General features: G+C 41.7%; 1 protein-coding gene across 4 annotated transcripts in view; it reads left to right on the top strand.

Moving 5' to 3' along the window:
* LOC128895994 (leucine-rich repeat-containing protein 24-like) overlaps nucleotides 1-17,765 on the top strand; it is a 311,248-nt gene that overhangs the window by 91,857 nt on the left and 201,626 nt on the right. The window contains exons 1-2 of one of the 4 annotated variants that reach the window (XM_054159113.1): nucleotides 13,501-14,174; nucleotides 14,448-14,755. The exons of the other annotated variants lie outside the window; for them this stretch is intronic. The gene's annotated coding sequence lies outside the window, so the exon portion shown is untranslated. Of the gene's footprint in view, nucleotides 1-13,500; nucleotides 14,175-14,447; nucleotides 14,756-17,765 lie in introns of those variants that run through there. 4 annotated transcript variants of the gene reach the window in all.

Here is a 17,765-nt window from a genome sequence, read left to right as displayed (position 1 = left end):
AGAATGTCGCGTTAACTCCTGTTTAATTTGATCGTAAGCTAGGATTCCAGCGTGCTGGACGAATGACGCAATCGTCTAATTGTCGGCAGCTAATTGTAAGAGTCGAGGAACTGCATTCCCATCTTCCGCGAGTCTGTGCAACTGCAATGTACCATACCCTTTCGCCTACATACTTCTTCTTTCAGGATAAGTTTGCTTCATCTAATTTGAACCTGTCCCTGTGTGATCCAAACCTTACGCCATCAGAACCCTGCATCCACGCAACCCTTAAATCACCGAACTCGATACACCCTTACGGACAAGTGTAGTAGTTACATGACATGTCGTTACGTCCGTTACAATAAAGTAACGTTACAATAAAGAAACGAGTAGAGTGAGGTATGATAGGTGTCAAAAGCTTGGAGGGGTTAAACTGCAGTTCGGCCTTATTTTGATAGTAAAGACTGATATTACATTTGTTGTTTAAAAAAGAAAATTCACGATCTTCTTTTGCAATAATTCGTGACTCAAAAGCCTATAAACTCATCCCTTGAATAATTGCAATCAATTTGAATTACGAGACATCTCGTATTTGGCAGGGAATGTGTTAACTGTGCTTGCGTAGTTTGCGGAATCATTGTACAACATACAGCGCGAGGAAAAGCGAGTTGAGTTTAAGATGACTTTCCTCGAGTAAAAAATATTCGTCGCACGAATAAATGGCACGTTGCCTGACCTAATCTAACGTCAGCCACGCTCGAGACACTTGGGATTCGCGCGAGATGCGGGGACGATCGTCAAAGGGTTAAAGACGCAACGGGTGCAGAAGAAGACCGCAACGGAGGAAAGAAGCACGGAATTCGCAACGACGGAAACCTGAAAGCGCTCTCCGAATCAGGGCGGGGTGCAGGTAGGGTGGCGCGACCCGGTGAAATTTTCAATTCACTTTAACGCTCGAGGCTCGCGTAAATACGCGATGGCACAGAATGCCAAATAGAAGCAGCCCTAGTTGCGCGCGTGCGTGCATACAAATTTTGCCCTGTCGCTTCGTAATTACTGGCCAAGCGAAAGGCCGAGGTGCTTGTTGGCCCCACGGACACTTTTCCAGCCGCGGCCATCGCACATGCGAAAAGTGGCTGAAACGAATTCGTCTTTTGTATTTCATTATTATATAGTGCCACTCTCGAACAATAAATTCGAGTATTTAGTCGCTTTTTCTATATTAATCGTTACACTGATGTTTCTTTATACAGAGTGTTAAAAAAAAACCATTAAATGTTTATATGGTATATAAGACACACAGTACTGAGTTAAAAAGCTTTAGTAAACATAGGTCGAAAAGTCAACCGTTTCTAAGATATAAACATTTTTGTTTGCTAGTATCATGATTGACTTATTTGCTTCCATCGCATGCGATGTTTATTTTAGTGTTTATACACTGGGTTCTGAATGTTCTTATTAAAGTGGTGACAGTAGATTTCATTGAGAATCAGTCAGTTGTGGAAGAAAATGTATTTCTGTTAAAGAAAGGTACATAGAAAAATAAGGCATTCCATTTGCATTTATATCTACCACTAATAAAGTTGTTTATAAAAATTCCGGTTTATACTCGAATGACCCTTGTATGTAGGAAATATTCATACTTTTCACTTCCCTTTCAATTCTACTCTAGCTAACGACAGAAATTATTATCCCGGAAAACGCAAACTTTTTAAATCTTCGTTCCGAGTGTCCCCTGGTTAAAAATTTTCAAAGTCCAAGGAGAGTTAAAACCTACCCCTGTTACCTTCGTCCCAGTCCAACCCTACATGCTTCCTTCCCACGCCCACTTCCGGGGACTTTCCTCGAGGCTGCCTTAAATTATGTAAGGAATAAACACTACTGGCTCTGCAATCTCTCTCTCTCTTTCTTCAGAGCATGCTTACGTATCCGTTACGAAACGTTCGCCAGACCTCCAGCGTGATTAAACTGCGCTCCCGGTGTTTTGGCAGATTTTCAAGTGTCTACGTAGCGCTTGCCAGGCGTAAACGGTGTACGAAGCGCGCCAACGCCATCCAGATGAAAGAAACAGAAGCCTCACCGTGCGCTGGTGAACTTTGAATGGATTTTATCCCGTTAAGATGTTTACAGAACCGGTAAACCTCGCGACGAGGTGTGAAGTTTAACCGTGAAAGAACTGATGAGCGAGGAATTTAATTAGCGGAGTGTGAGAGAACTATATATCAGCGTCACCTGCAAGACTGAACACAAATCGGATCTACTCCCATTCACTTAACGATTTTGTTCGGGGAAGGGTGCATACGTAGACGGATAGATCCGGGTCTTTCTGAGAACAATAACACTGAACCTACTGGGTAGAATTTTACCTGTGGGTTTTTGCGAGAACTCTCCTTGAATTTACTATTTGTCGTGAAATTGTTTTGAATTTCTCTTAGTTTTTGTTCCTAGTTTAGCACATTCACGCCCGCTGACGAGAATTCACGTCACTTCGAATTCTATTCCTGGTTATGAAAAAATTATGAAAATCTTTTTATTTTATACACAACATATTTACAACATTGATATTTCAAAACATATTTTGTAACTTTTATCTTTTTCCTAACGATACAAATTTTCGACGTCCAGCTTCAGAATTTTATTATTTTCCTCAGTACTCGGCATTAGAAATGTAAAATATCTGCCGGTCGCGAATGTGTTAAGTATATACTAATTTAAATTTGCTTATATTAATTGATTCAATTTTTGTTTGTTCTGTTGACTATTAATTTTTTACAAATAAATATGTTTACTCCACTTTCGTTGTTGTAGTTCCAGCGTTAATCACCTCGCGTTTCCCGTTTGGTCTGCATAGTAGTCACACATCTCCCAAACTGTAATGGGAATTCCAGTCGCCGCGGAAATTGAAATACAGCCAATGGAGTCCGCCAAAATGGTCGAATCACCGCAATCTGCTAATGGTCCGAAAAATATAGATTCCCGAAAACATACGGCCACGAGCCACGAATTTCAGATACATATCCCGCAGGACTCACCTAAAAAAAAAAAAAAGAAACGAATCCATCGCGGCGCGGAAGTCGACTGGAAAACTCGATAGCCTACGGTTTCAATAACGAGGAGGACAGATTGGAATCTTATCTATTCGCGAGGCATATATTACAGCGAATAAAATGTCGATGCACTATCGAAGCTTTGAAAATAGGAACAGGCACCGTATGCATTACACACGTGTGTTGCGATGCGATTTTGCCCTCTGGCTAATGCACACAGTTTCGCGTAGTCCAGCCATAATTAAATTCGTGCATCGGATTTCTATGGATCGGGTTACGACGGTAGTCGCTAAACTCTGGATTATTGGATGGATACGTCGTATAAATTTCATAATTTTCGCTCAGGCTGCTTGTTTAACTATTATAATTGTTGCATGTGAAAGATTTAGAATTGTGTACCTTTTGTTTGCGATTGCAAGTTCTTATTTCGATAGGAAATGACTCTACGATAATTTCTGCACGATTTATTTCATTTAAAGTAAATATATCCTAGATGCATTTCCAACATAAAAATCCATGAAAGGGAACGAAATAGTAAATTGCAAAGTAAAATAAATTTCTCTATTTATCATTGAAATCTAGTGCGAGCGACTAAAATCGCTGTTACTAGTAAATACCCATTGGTCACTGTCGAATCGAAGCTTACGATCAAAAGATAGAATTTCATTCAAGACTACGAGCTCGTCGTTTATAAAACTTGAGCGGATAAACGCTCACAGGGGAGTATTTTACATTGATTTTTTCCTTTAGTAAACAGCGCACGTTATGTTTGTTTACTACTACTGTGCAGTACCGGCGATTTGCATACTGACAATTAGCTCGTTGCGATGTAATCGCTTTGGATTTATAGTGGTTGATATAGTATGGAATAATGGAATAATTGCACAGTATAAAATACTGATTAAAAGTCTGCGTATAATGATGGAATTATAAATTACCATCCATTAATATTTCCCTAATTATTACATTGTTAGTGCTGATTATTTAATTCACGTACAAGCTCAATAATTAAAAGAAGCCATTTGTGCAAAAACAATGCATGGTTCCATTACAAAAACGAGTGCAAAGTATACTCACACCGTTGCATTAAGTTAAAAAAAGAAAGACTTCTGTCCCTAAAAAATCCTCCTCCATCGAAGAATCATTTTCCGTACAAATTTTTGGTAACCTCGTTTCGCGAAGAGCTTACACCTCGTCTCAGTTTCTCAAATCACCCTGTATTTCAGAATAAACGGGAAACCCGTATCGATCAAGCGGATAAACGCATGTGGAGCGCAGAGAGGCGAGGATCAAGCACCATTTTCTCAAGATTTAGTCCAACAGCGGCAAGTGTCGCTTTCTCTGCGAAACGGGCCGAACAATGTGTACACTCAGGCTCGTAAATAGAGAGAAGGACCGTGAGAATTTTCTTCCACAATCGCCACCTCAATTTACCGCGTTTAAAACTACTGTAGCGCGTTAACGCAGCTCGCTCGCTCGCCGGCGACCGGGTAATTCGCGCGAATTGAGCGATTCTGAATGCCACGGCGGAATTCGACGTTTCTGAGTCCTTCGGTTTGCCAGAGAATTTCACACGCAACTCTTTCTGTACGTTCGCGTTGACCAATTCGAGACCAATCGATGGATTTATTCGAGGTATCGCGATCGAATCGACGATATTAAACACGTGGTAATTGAAATAGCTGAAAGGGGATATCGAGTTAGAGTTTCACAGGAAAAAACCCAACGGGTGGGATATCTAGGCAATTTCCGAGTCATTGACCTTCCTGTCTCCCCCCTTTTTTTTTTACTGGAATTTGGTATCGAATTTCGACACATGAGAACAGTACAAGCGTATCGAATGTGGAGGAGCTTGGGAAATTTGAAAATTAAGCTCTTCTATGTGAATTTATCTATGGACTAAAGACGATGGTACAGTAAGTATCGTGTTTAACACATTCACTACGAAATGTCTCGTAGTTCAAATTGATTGCAATTACTCAAGGGATAAGTTTATAGCCCTTTGAGTCACGAATTATTAGAAAAGAAGTGCGTAAATTTCCTTTTTAAAACAACAAATTTAATATCAGTTTATATTATCAAAATAATAACCTAGATTACACATCTGTATTAAATCTTGGCGCCCAAGGCAAATCGCTTTAAATTTTTCTGGCAGTAAATGGGTTGTAAATGATTATGTTGGATGTACGAATTGATATATACATATATATATATTTTAAGATCAAAGAAAGGCTACGATGTCGTATTTACAATTACGATATTGCATTCTACAATTCGAATTCAAATTTGTATTCCACGAGAAACGGATAAATAGATGTTTAACTTTCATTCTTCCTCCGTAAATTTGATGTGGATAAGAATCTTTTGTATAAGCGTTCATTTAACGTACAAAGTTCGATCGGACCATCCTTTAACGAATGGATCTGCGATATCGGACCACAAAATCAACTAACGCGCACCACGCTGCGATGCATCCGCGTCGGAATGTAAATCCAATCTTTGTTCAGTAGCGTTTTCGAGCGCTGGAAAATGGACACTGAAAGCTCGACAAATACAGGAAGCCAAAGGACCGATTCGCGCTACCAATTGCCGGAAATCAACTGTCGCTGCGCATCTCGGAACTCGTCTAGCTCCTATTTTGTACGAACAGTGGAACTCTGGCAAGTGCGCTTTCAGCCTGAAGCATGGGTCGGCAAACTTTTTCCGGCAAGGTTCGAATAATAGAAATTGTTGACTCGGAGGGGAAGAAATAACAGTATGTAGAAGTAATTTGTTATCAATCGTCTCTTTGAATGATAACAAAATATTCTGGGTAATATTCACTGCTCACATCATAATACGATTGAGTAGAGTATTTTATGGAGCATACGCAATTATTTGTACCTACTTTTTTTTTAGAAAGATGACAGTTCATTTAGTTTTACCTAGATTCAGTTTCAAGTCATGTATGAAAAAATAAAAGGTTTTCAATTTTAATTGAAGACTTCGTTATACTGTACATTTTTTTAGCGAAATGAAAGCAGTTTTGGCTACAGATCACGTATACTTATAACTAAAAAGTTATAATCGAATCTCAAAGTTCGATTTTAATTAGAACATAAAGGACTCGGAATTCTGGCTCTCGAACTGTTGTTTGCCAACTCCTCGGCCTAAAAGTCGCGTCATTTCTCGTGCTTTTTTCTCGTTTTCGTCCATCTGCTCCACTCGTCGAACTCCGTGCACCTAGTGTCAATTTTCTTTTTTTGGTCGGTGCTACGATTGAAGTGAACTCGGCTGAGATTCGATTAACATTCGAGCTCGCAAATGGCCAGCAAAAGAGAGCGATAATTCGATTATTGCTCGGGGCGGAACTTCATCGAAGATTGAGCATGATAATGAAAAGCGAATGGAAATTGAAGGCGGTCCGTTGGAGGGCAGAGTGGTTCAAAGATATCGAAACAATGCTTCGCGTTTGTTGCCGGGATTATGTGATATAGAGTGGATTAGAAAATCTTACTTATCTAAGCCAACGAGCCAACGAGGGAACAAGTCTGAAATTATTGTGACCAATTATTGAGAGATTATTTTGATGTTGGAAATGAAATGTCACCATTTTTGGTAATGCCGAGCTATAGCAGTGTCGTAGTAATAATTATTCAATAATTGAGTAATTATTAAATTGGTCAATTGCCGGTAAAGCGGGTGTTACTCGATATTACTGAAAATGATAAAGTATTGGTCACTCATCGAACAGTCATTTAATTAATTGGCGTTTCGATTATTTAATTGCTAAACCTTATAAAGGAATATTTGCAATTTGCATTCGGAAAATTAACAATTTTCACTATTTACCTCGACGTGGAAAGTGAGTAGAGAGTTGAGCCATTTTCCAGAGAGTAGAGAGAGAGGGAACCTTGTACACGTTGTACATAGTAAAAAGAAATTGGTAATTATAATAAATGAACAATCTGATAATATACAAGAGATCTCATCGCGTACCCAAGGCACACGTACTCTAGCTGTTCTCTTAGGTTCCATCTTCTCATTCATACATTATTCTCAGGGAATCTTTCTCCGCCATTTCCGATTCTCAGCGAATCCTGTTCCTCTGTCACCAGCCATTCCTAGTCCAAAGTTCTCTCTGGTCTAAGTATTCCGCTCAGCGGGCAGGTTAACATGGGGAAACCCGGAAATAGATGGCCGCCAGCAACCCCGAAGACCGCATGTGTCGGCGCGACTATTTTTCCAGAATGGCGCGCCACGTTCCTAGCTGTTCCTTTTTTTTGCTCACTCCCCAGTCTGGCAGAGGAAACGGCCCGACCAACAGCGCGACGTTCCGTGGCAGAAATTTCATTAGCACCATCGCAGAATTCGTCGTTGGGTTTCGCCAGAGGGTGGGTCTAGAGGAATATGAAAGGACCGCGGAGACTATTGTCGTTCCACGACGATGCTGGAAGAGAGAACTGTGGAAAGACGGGGCTGAGGAAGCAACGCTACGGGAACCGTAGAGGAACTGTACGCCGGTAAAGTAATATAAACGAGAGGATTATCGGGCAAGCTCTGCGCGTTTCTCCTTCCGCGAGCGTTAAATGCCCCCTTTCTACATCCTCTGCACATCCTTCTCGGCCAGCGACTTATCTACACGGTGGTTCTCCTCGCCAACTTTTCGAAAGATCTATTCATACCTCCAGCATTCGAAATTCTTTCCCCTTTGAAAGTGTCGAATAGAAGAAAAGAACAAGAAGTTTAGATATGCTTAGAGTTACAAACGCAACGATTTTCGGTGCAATTATTTGCATTCCTATTGTTTAGTTATTTTAACACTTTGTGGTCCGCTCACATATTAATACGTGTTCATAATCTCCGATTTTTCACGCCACGGTGGATTTATTTGGAACAATTGGGAGCTATTTTTTTATCCTACTCACTCAGTCCAGAAGCTTGACATATTGTTTTGATGAAAGGATAAGGTGTTTTATAAGCGATATTATAGTTTTGTTAACCTGTGATATTTATTGTTACCATATCTAATAGTTCAGGATTTGCATATATTTTATTGAATGCTTATACCATTTATGCGGTGGCACAGAAAATGGCCGGCCCATGGGCTGGTAAATTTAAAGGGCATCGGCGCACAAAGTGTTAAGTAAGATCAAGAATGCATGTAGGGCTTTGAAACAGGCTTGTCGAGATGGTCTGTGAAGATACAGGCGTTGTTGTTCGTGGGCTTATCCAAGAGCAAACATCATGAGAATGTGACGTCATGGGATGCATGATGAGTGGGAATAAACTTCTACGCCAACCCTCGTACTCATACAGTACTCTACCACGATGGCTTCACTTTTGCACGTGTGTTTTAACAGCCCGTGGAGAGGTATCCGTTCCGAGAAGCTGGAGACATCCAGCACGGACATCGAGTTCGACATGGCTACTCTAGAAGTTTGTTTCATTATTAACAAAGTTTCCGTCCCGTCGAAGACGTGCGGATAAGGTTTGCGTTGGGAAACACATGGCTGGGCTTACGCTACGTTCGTAAGGGACGTTGTCATTTCTGAGATCTCTGGATCTCAGAGGAACTTAATATTGGGTGAAATGTAATGTGACAAAAAATCAAATCTTTTCTTTTACACCTCCTTATGGTGTAAAAGAAAACCATTGGAAATGGGCTATGATGAAATAGGATTTGGATTTTATTTCTAAGTGTCACGAGAAAACTCTACGAGGAGCTCGTCAAGATTAACAAACTAAGTGTAAAGTTTATCCATATTCATATTTATAATCAAACATTTATTTGAAAACATCGAACCTATTATTTAATTTAGACAAATTTCTTTAATACACGTACAGGTTATGAATATTTATGAGACTGACTGTATATTCTCAATACTATATTTACTTTTGCAGCAAAATAAAAAGTTGAATTACAGTAAGTTTTACAATAAATCTCAAAAAATTATCAACATCCTGAAACTTTCAAACATCGCATGTTAAACTCTGAAGTATTTGCCTTGTCTGGACCCCCATAAATTTCAAGACTCTGAAAAGTCTGTCGGTCACACCAATTTCCAAGTTTGCGAGTACATTTGTTCCCGTCTCGTCGAACCATAAGAATTCGTTCGAGTGTGAATAATTGATTTTGTCGAAGTAACGCGTGTTTGCGCGACGTGTCGCGGACGTTCGGGGCTTCCCGGATTTACGGGGGCGGCGCAGCAGTCTATAAATTCCGTGCATGCTCGGATGGAGCGCGGGAGAATATTTTCCCATCGTTGCTTCGCCGACGCTCGGCAGCGTTCGGTGTTTTCATTTTCCTGGATTATCGAGAATTGATCGGATGAGAAAGTTATGAAGGGTGCAGGTGTTTGAGATTAGAAGGCTTCGACTCAGTCGTTGCGCGCACCCCTTTCGATGGAAAAGTTCTTGGTTATGAAGTATACATAACAACAACAACAACAAAAAACGCCCAGCGGGGAGGAACAGCTTCGAGGCTGCAGCTCACGCTGAAAATTTGGCGTTGCGTTTAAGTTCTGGGTTAATTATTATCGCGGAGCGGAGCCGCATTGCCGTGTAATATTTCACGTGGTTGTTTTGCTGCTACTCAGCGCGCAACCTAGCGGCAGTTTTCGTTCTTGATGCGGCGTTGTACGCGAACCACGAATAATGAAAACTTCAAGTTGTCAGAAGGCTTCTATTGATCGTTGTTTGACTTCATTGGTTTGTTGCGCACCAAAAGCCAATTGCATCGGAACATTTTTTTGTTACTACAGTAAAATCTCCTTAAATGCACAAATTTCTATACAATAAATGCACAGAAACCATCCACGTCATTGGAGGATATACTCCTTGAGGGGTCGAGGAGTTCGGAGGATCGGTGAGACAATGCTAATGAAACGATAAAACTCACCGAGATACCCTCGTGTCTTCGCTTCGTTCCACAGTGTGATATTTCAGCGATCTAGTTGGACAAACGGCTCCTTGTTGTTATCTCTGCTAATCTAAATCTAATTTCACTTTACATTTTACAACTTCGTAGCCATTAGCTCGATATTACTCGCGACAAAGGATTGATTTAAACACGCCTCTTTAACTTCATTATGTATACGTATAGATAAATAAATACCTTAAAACACAGTTTTTGGTGCATATTTTTGTACATCCATCTACTTTCTAACATTCAACATCCTCACACACTTTCATGAACCAATTGTTTGCGAAAGTCGAGAGTCCACTGTATGCCCAATGTTGAAATCATTGAGTAGACTCAAACTTACACCAAAAGTCGTGTGGAAAGGTTGCATGGTAAACTTGGGTGAATTAAACGGATCGTCAAACGAGGATGAGGTACGTAGAAGACAACGAGAGCCGACAACCAACAAGATTTGAAAGGGTTTAGCTGCATCCCATGTACAGTGCAGCAACCCGTAAGCACACGAAGGTCTTCTTCAATCTCCTGTTTAGCAGTTTCGGATAACCGCAGAAGGTTTATGGAAATTCCGTTTGTTTTCGTTTAAAACATCGCATTTCATTTACTCCTCTTACAATTACTGCCCCGTAAGATATCCTGGGGGTGCAGTTTCCCGTCTCGCCCGGCCCGGAGCGTTGAGGTGCAAGCGATTTCGTAACTTCTAAAAGGGCTGGAATTCTCTCTTTCGCAAAAGAACCCCTTCTCGGTCGATCTCTCCTGGTAGTTTCAAAATTCAGTGTTTCCACGATCCTTTCGCCTCCATTCTTTCGAAACGGATCGGAGCTCGCTACCACGAAATACCATTTTCCTTTGTGCAGGCAGAAAAGCCCGACTTGGCTGCGATGTTTCCTTCCACCTTGGGCTTTAATTCATTCCGCTGAACCGTTTGTGGACAAGCGTGGGCGTGAACGCGGTTCCGTAACTCGAGGAAAGTAAGGAGCACGTGCGAATACCAAAGCCCGCGGCGAGAATAAAGGGAGAGAGAAAGCTTGAAATAGAAAAAGGAACAGGGGGAGAAACGGTGGCATAACAGCGCGCCGCAAAGTGTTCTCGAGACGGTTTTTATCGTAATTTTTTCGAAAACTCGAGCGTCCTCGTGGTGGTAACCGGTGTTCCCTGAAACTTCTTCGAAATTACTTGAACGCGTTGTCGCGGACGGTCGTCGACTCGCAAATGGTTATTGCCGACTACCGTGGACTCGAAGAGGAAACCGAAACGTCCTAGCGAAATCTAATTGTACAATTTCAACGTCGAACGGAATTTTCGATGGGGCGGGTTACAGATGGGAAATTCATGGCACGGTGCGCGCGGGTATTTACATTTTGGACATTCGATTCTTCGTTTGTATCCCATAAAGTGCGGGACTAGTTTAGCAAGATCCCAGAGGTAGTGACTTCGTAAGTGGATGAGTGAGGAGCAGAAATGAGATTGGGTTGTTAGTCTATCTTGGAATGCTGTTTAATTCTTTGAAGTTAGATGGCTTACATCTATCCCATCTTTGCTTAGCTTTACCATTTTATTTAAAGTGTTTCATTCATGTAGCAATACTATGAACTAACGCTAAAAGTACAATAAGTGGAATTAGAAATGTATACGTGTTAGTCAAAACGTGTTAGCAAGTAGTTGACACTGTTCTTCTGTACAGCTTGAATTTTATTTGTCTTTTATAATCGTGTGTCCCAAAGAGTTAAGAGGACAACTCAAGTGATCATGGATTATCGAAGAATCTTTTATTGTAACTGGTATCGTTCGTCAAAATCACAGCCTCGCCAGCATTTATCACAGACAGGAAAGCAGAGTGCAAGATCTATCGCGCTATTCAAAGCATTTAAACGAGTTCCATTGTACAATACACCCCTCATTTTCTGCGCCGCAATAATAAGGCTACTAGCGAACGGTAATGGCTGACATGTATCAGAGAAAAAAAAAAGAGGGTGGTTGAAAGAAAACGTGAAACGAGCGAGAGAAATATGAAAACTCCGAGGAGGGGGCGGCGAGGGCGGAACCGGCGAAACTTGTCGCTTCTGATCCCTTCCGCTTTATACGGCGAAACCGGGTCAAGAAAATGCAGCGGAAAAATTCGTCTCTGCCTACGTAGACACGGGAGAATTTTCCTCTGGAAGGAGTGGAAACTGGGCCGGTGGCCGCCTCGTTATCGAATACTCACGTTCTATTTTCTTTTTCCACTGTCGGTGGCGCAGACGAGAGGAGCTAGGCAGAAGAGGATGCCACGGCGCGGAGACCTTCGGCCCGAAAAATATTCTCTGGGTCGCCTTTGAGCGTTCCGCGAGAAATTCGAGAAACGATGGAGGCGAAAGGACTACGCAGAGGGTAGAGCCAAACGAAGGGGTTGAAAGACGAGGCGAGGTCTCGGAAAACGGCAACGAAGGGGGTGGTTCTAACAAGACGTTGCGATTCGAGATAAGACGGGCGGTTTGCTTATGCCGCGGCTCTCGTCGAGGCCCTCGCCTAACCCAACAGCTTCATCACGCGCTTGATAAACGAGGCGGCCCTTCTAGGATGGGTTAGGCGAAATCCAACCGCTCTTCCATCCAACCTATCCACCCATCGGCTAGAGAGAGCTCCCGGCATCGTGCTGGATCGCGATGGTCAGTAAAGCCCGGCGCAAGAGCGATGCACCAGCGATCGCCCACCTTTTCCCTCGCGGCGGTGGATGAAGCCTCAACACGGAGGAAAGATTGAAGTTACTTCCCAATTTATTTGATATCCTTTCAGGACCTCGGATATTGAAAATTATATATACAGCAACGTGGAGGAACCCTTTACAAAGTTAGGTTGCTTGGCGTAGCTACCTCGAGAGGTGTTGTGGTCGGATCCCTTGTTTTTAGAAATAACTGTGGGATTTATTGTTGAAAGCATGTATGCGGTGTTAAAATATACTTTATTTAAATAGTTTGGCGTCTTATATACTATTATTCGTTGCGCTTTCACTTGATCGCACTCACTCGCTATCATTCTGTCTCTGTCACACTCATTCCTGCGGCCGTTCAGCTGTCACATTTGTTGACGTTTCCGAATTGGCCGGTGACCGACAATTCGGAAACATGCGTTCCGGACTAAAACGCGCGAGTAGCCAGAAACGTGTAAGCTGACCGGGTTCAATTACCGATCGACCGCGACGATCGCCCGTAATTATTTTATTCCTACATAACTAATTCATGTCACATTACATACATGACAACTTTGTTTGACTTGCTTGTATCTATTGTCATCTTCGAATGCGAAGACAAAAAATGAAGCGAAGTTACCATCTATCTTCCACAAAACTGTGAATTTCGGTATTTTCAAGTCGATCACGCACCGATCTCTTAATTTTCCCGCTGAGTGTACATTTCATTCGAAATGAATTTTCCAGATTAAAGAGGCTTAAGGGAAAAGAGGCTTAGGAAAAAGATCCCATTTTCGTCCCCTCCCATGAAGATTCCAGCGCGAGACGGTCGACCACTATTTCACGGGATTAAAACCAAAGAGCAGATGCCGAGGACGCGTCGTCTGCCAAGGGTGTCGATTCGATCGGAGTTAAGGAGGGGTCGCGAAAATAGGCAGACCCCTGAAGAGCGGCGGAAGAGGACTCGCCCGGGAGCGGCGATAAGATGGGAAACGGACGCCCGTCTCTTCACCAGACATGCGAACCACGCGAGCGATGCGGTGATAAGTCGTGGAACGAAACCGCGAAGCTTCGCATACGTCGACCGCGATATGGATTTTCACTCGAGACGAAAGAAGAGCATTCCCGTCGCAACCCCATGACAATGGCGTTCAACAGCGTCGAGGAACCCGTCGCGAAGGTGACGAAGAATGCGAGTATCGGTAAAGAGGTGGACTTCGATGGCGAAGGGAACACGGAGGGTGAAGGGAGGGTCAGATCGCGGGCATGCTCTATCTCAGCTGACGTAGGCCAAGGGAAGTTTGAGCTTGTATCGTTATCTTTCCAACGATAACGATGGAATGGCCATTGCTACGGTAGCTTCTGCTGGTTACCGTACGCGGTGCGGCTCGGCTCGATCCATCATTCATTCGTTCGAGTGCACATCCCGACATGCAACCGCCTGCAATAGTGAGTGCACACGGTCGAGCGAAGGGAGGCTGAATCGAGCAGACCGAACAGGAACGCTGGGCTACGAGGCATCGCCCCTGATGCGGTGTTCGCCAACCATGAAGAGTGCAGGAGTTGTATCGAATTTTCTGTAAGCTACTCTTACGTCTTAAAATTGGTATACAGGGTGTCCCTAATTTAAGTGTCAAAACTTTGGTAGCATGTAGGGCACCGATAAACTAAGAAAAATAGTCCTTTAGAGATTTTCTCGTTTTTGCTTCTCAAATCTTCTAATTTTTTCCTATAAGATTTTTTGTATCCACGATAGTTTAGGTATTATCACTCTGTAACAGTTTAGCTGCCTCACCCTGTATCTCTGTATGTATAGCTGCACCATAATATTTAAACTACCGTGTGTTAACAGTGACGTTGTCCGTGGCGTTAATCGACGCTGGCTTACTCTTGGCTAATGGCCAACTGCAATTTTAGGGGTCCTCTAACCACCGAAAATTTGCCAATAGCACACGGAAGTTCTTACATCATGTTGGATGTTCACCCTTCCCACCGATGCACCTAAAGTGGTTTAATTTGACGATCGTACGAGGACTGGAGCTTTCTGCGCGGACCAAGCTTGCTCCTACAGTGTTGACTTGTCCTTCGACTGTCGGTGGAACAAGTTAGCTCCTAAATTGAGTTTGAAGTTTTATGGCTGGATAATGAGAACTGTTCCAGGTAGAATTTAATCAATTTTGATCGCCGTCACTGTGGCGTCACCGTGCTTTCAATACATGAGACAGGCTAATCTTTGTGTTGTAGACATTGTTGTTGATCAGAACTATAAGTACTGAACACTAAGTATTGCTTCAAAACTGTGGGATTTAAATATAACAAGGGGCATCTAAATTGCAATGTCATAACTTAGCCTGAAGTGACGTGAGGGTTGTTTGTTGTAATTGGCCAAGTATTAGTCAAATTTGTGGCAAACATGTGTTGTTCAAACACTGAAACGTTTGAAAATTTTAATTCTCGCACCAAAATAAATAGAAATTTCACACCACAGCAGAGATCTGCTGCACAAAAGATAACGAAAAATATATGTTAGTTTCACTTGGATTTATTTTTCCCATTTCGGGATGTCCTCGTTACAAAATAATTGCTATCAAATCACTCGAAACGATGTTTTCTCCGAAGGCTATGCATTAGCGTTGATAAAAACACACATCGTCGACCCGGTATAATAAATATCCATGAATCACGTAGGTGGAATTCAAAGGTCAAACCCGTTACCGATTTCGCTGCGGCTCGTTGAGAATTTAACTGCTTAATTAAACGACCGAGCAACGTTGATGCGCTTTTTTTAAAGCACAATGGAAACGCGTTTATTTCATTAGAAAATCAGGTCGCTGTGCTTCAGCAATCATTTTACGGATCACTCGTTCAGCGGACTGCATTGTTTTTCGTCGATTGTGAATACCAATTTCCAGATAGTGTTGCGGACAGAGTTTTCAATCCAGTGGACTTTTTAATTCGTTTCTTCATTCTTAATCTCTACTTTAAAACACAGGATTGTTGACATGTGACCTGACACTATTTTTTATTATACACATTAGAAGATCTCTTTAAGAAAGAATAGTAAACATTTATGAAATTAAATACTAATTACAATGAGACAGTTTTTCTTTCAGTTTTATGAATACCCTAGATACATTGATCATTATTCCATAAAGAAGACCAAAGGATGAAACAATACAATATGCTACAACTGTGTTGCTAAAAATGCCAAGAATCTACATTTTTCAAATCGATGCCTGTGTAAATAGTAACACTTCCAGCAAAAATTCAGTCGAACGTGGAAAAAGAGGAATCCAGACATTTCCAAACGTGGAAAACCAAAAGTCCAGTGAAACGTGCAATCGCCCGTCTGCGTCTACTGGCCGCGTCCGTTTCATGCATGGATCCCAGATGTTCCGGAATTTATGTCGAGCGCGCAGGAAGCAATCGAATTAAAAGTCTGCTACCCGCAGCTTCCGGGTTGAGGGCGCGCTTTTATTGAGGCGGCGGAAACGTTTTAACCTTGAAACAAGGAAGTTCGACCGAGTTAGCGGGCCAACCGACTGTCCACAGGTTTCCAACTATTTTCCTCCGGTCGTAAAAACCGATAATGGGCCGCAAACCCATCGACGCTGACCGTTTTAATGAAACTATTATGGCGTTTCGCCGCGGCCCGTCGGCTTTACCCGCGATAAAATAGTTGGTCGCGACGCGTCACTGCTATTTCGGGGCGTGTGGTTTAAATTTGTCGTTCCCAATAATCGTCTCATTAATTTCGTTACTGTAACATATTCGTCACGGTGCCGCTTCGGGGCGTACGCGTCGTTTCACGCGTGGACGCTTTATTCTTTCATCTCTTTTATTTTTCGACCAGTGTGGTAGGAAATCATTGTGACTAAGAAAAGTTGTTTAAGGGAGATATGTTCTGATCGCTTTGTAACTACAGAAAGAAAAATGTTAGTATGTACTGTTTGTGAGCCAAAAGAATGCATTTTAATGCATTTCTCTAAAACAATGCCCTTTGTAACTGAACAGGTTGAATCTACTTCTACGTTAGAAAGTCTGGTTAGTTCTACTCGAAGTAAAAGCGGATCTTCCATCCTTGCTGCCTCGTCTACAAGGCCTTTATCTTATCTTACCAATTCCATCCGTATCAATCTTTCATACCACTTCGTTAATTCTCTCATTCGTTCATAGTTATCTATTATTACTCCACTTCGCAATGCTTCTAAATCCCACGCCTCATTTCCCTACTTATTTTCTCATTACTATAACTCCCTTAACTCCAAAATTTATGATCGCTCAGAAAGTTTCAAATGCACCGTCAGATCTTTTATTCAACAAAGAAGAATTCGTTTTTTGTTCCTTTAAATGTCATACATTCACTTTTAAATTTATTTACTCGTCTAGCAAATACTACACGGTAATTAATGTGCGGAAACGTTTTCAGCCCCTTGAATGGTTGGAGATGTCCAGCTGGTTGAAATATAAAATTGTTTTGTTGAAAAATGTCATAAATCGTACACAGAATAATCGCGGTGGGAGAGTATATGTAAATTTGAATGAGATTTATAGGGAACGATATAAATGGTTCATTATATTCTCTCACGAACGCAATCATTTCGATATTTACCATCCTTTCATCCTTTATTGATTTTTTTTTTATGGAAGCTTCAGATATCCTGCTATTTTCGATGCTCAATCCAATTGCTTATTCATCGTCTTCTTTTAACGTCTTTTCTAATTCGGTTTTACTCTAGTTTTTGTACCCAAATAACACATTCACACCTCGAAATACTATTCTTTATGAACACAGTTTCGCGTACGATGTGATCGGAAAAGTAATCTTGAATCTGCAATGCGAACGAAAGAAGTAGTTCACCATTAAATGTAATTAACTGTTATTATTCGTGATTACCTCTCGCCGGTGTATACGTTTGGCCTGGTTTTCTAAGTGTGTTTCATTGTTCGAAAATCAGGAACGATATTTCCATATCGATGGTCCTATTACTGCAACGCTCTGATGAAGGAGCATAATGATTCTCCTGTAAACATGTTAAAATTGGACACAATTGGATTATCAGAAAATACACTCCGTTTCAAGTAATAGAATACAATTTTTCTGTACGTGATCATTGAATTAAATTTACCCATACTTTAGTTCTTAAAAATGCATGAGTGGCAATTTCAA

Source organism: Hylaeus anthracinus, unplaced genomic scaffold, assembly GCF_026225885.1.
Source record: "Hylaeus anthracinus isolate JK02 unplaced genomic scaffold, UHH_iyHylAnth1.0_haploid 0, whole genome shotgun sequence".
In the NCBI taxonomy this organism is placed as follows: domain Eukaryota; kingdom Metazoa; phylum Arthropoda; class Insecta; order Hymenoptera; family Colletidae; genus Hylaeus; species Hylaeus anthracinus.
This window is presented reverse-complemented; position numbering and strand designations above follow the sequence as displayed.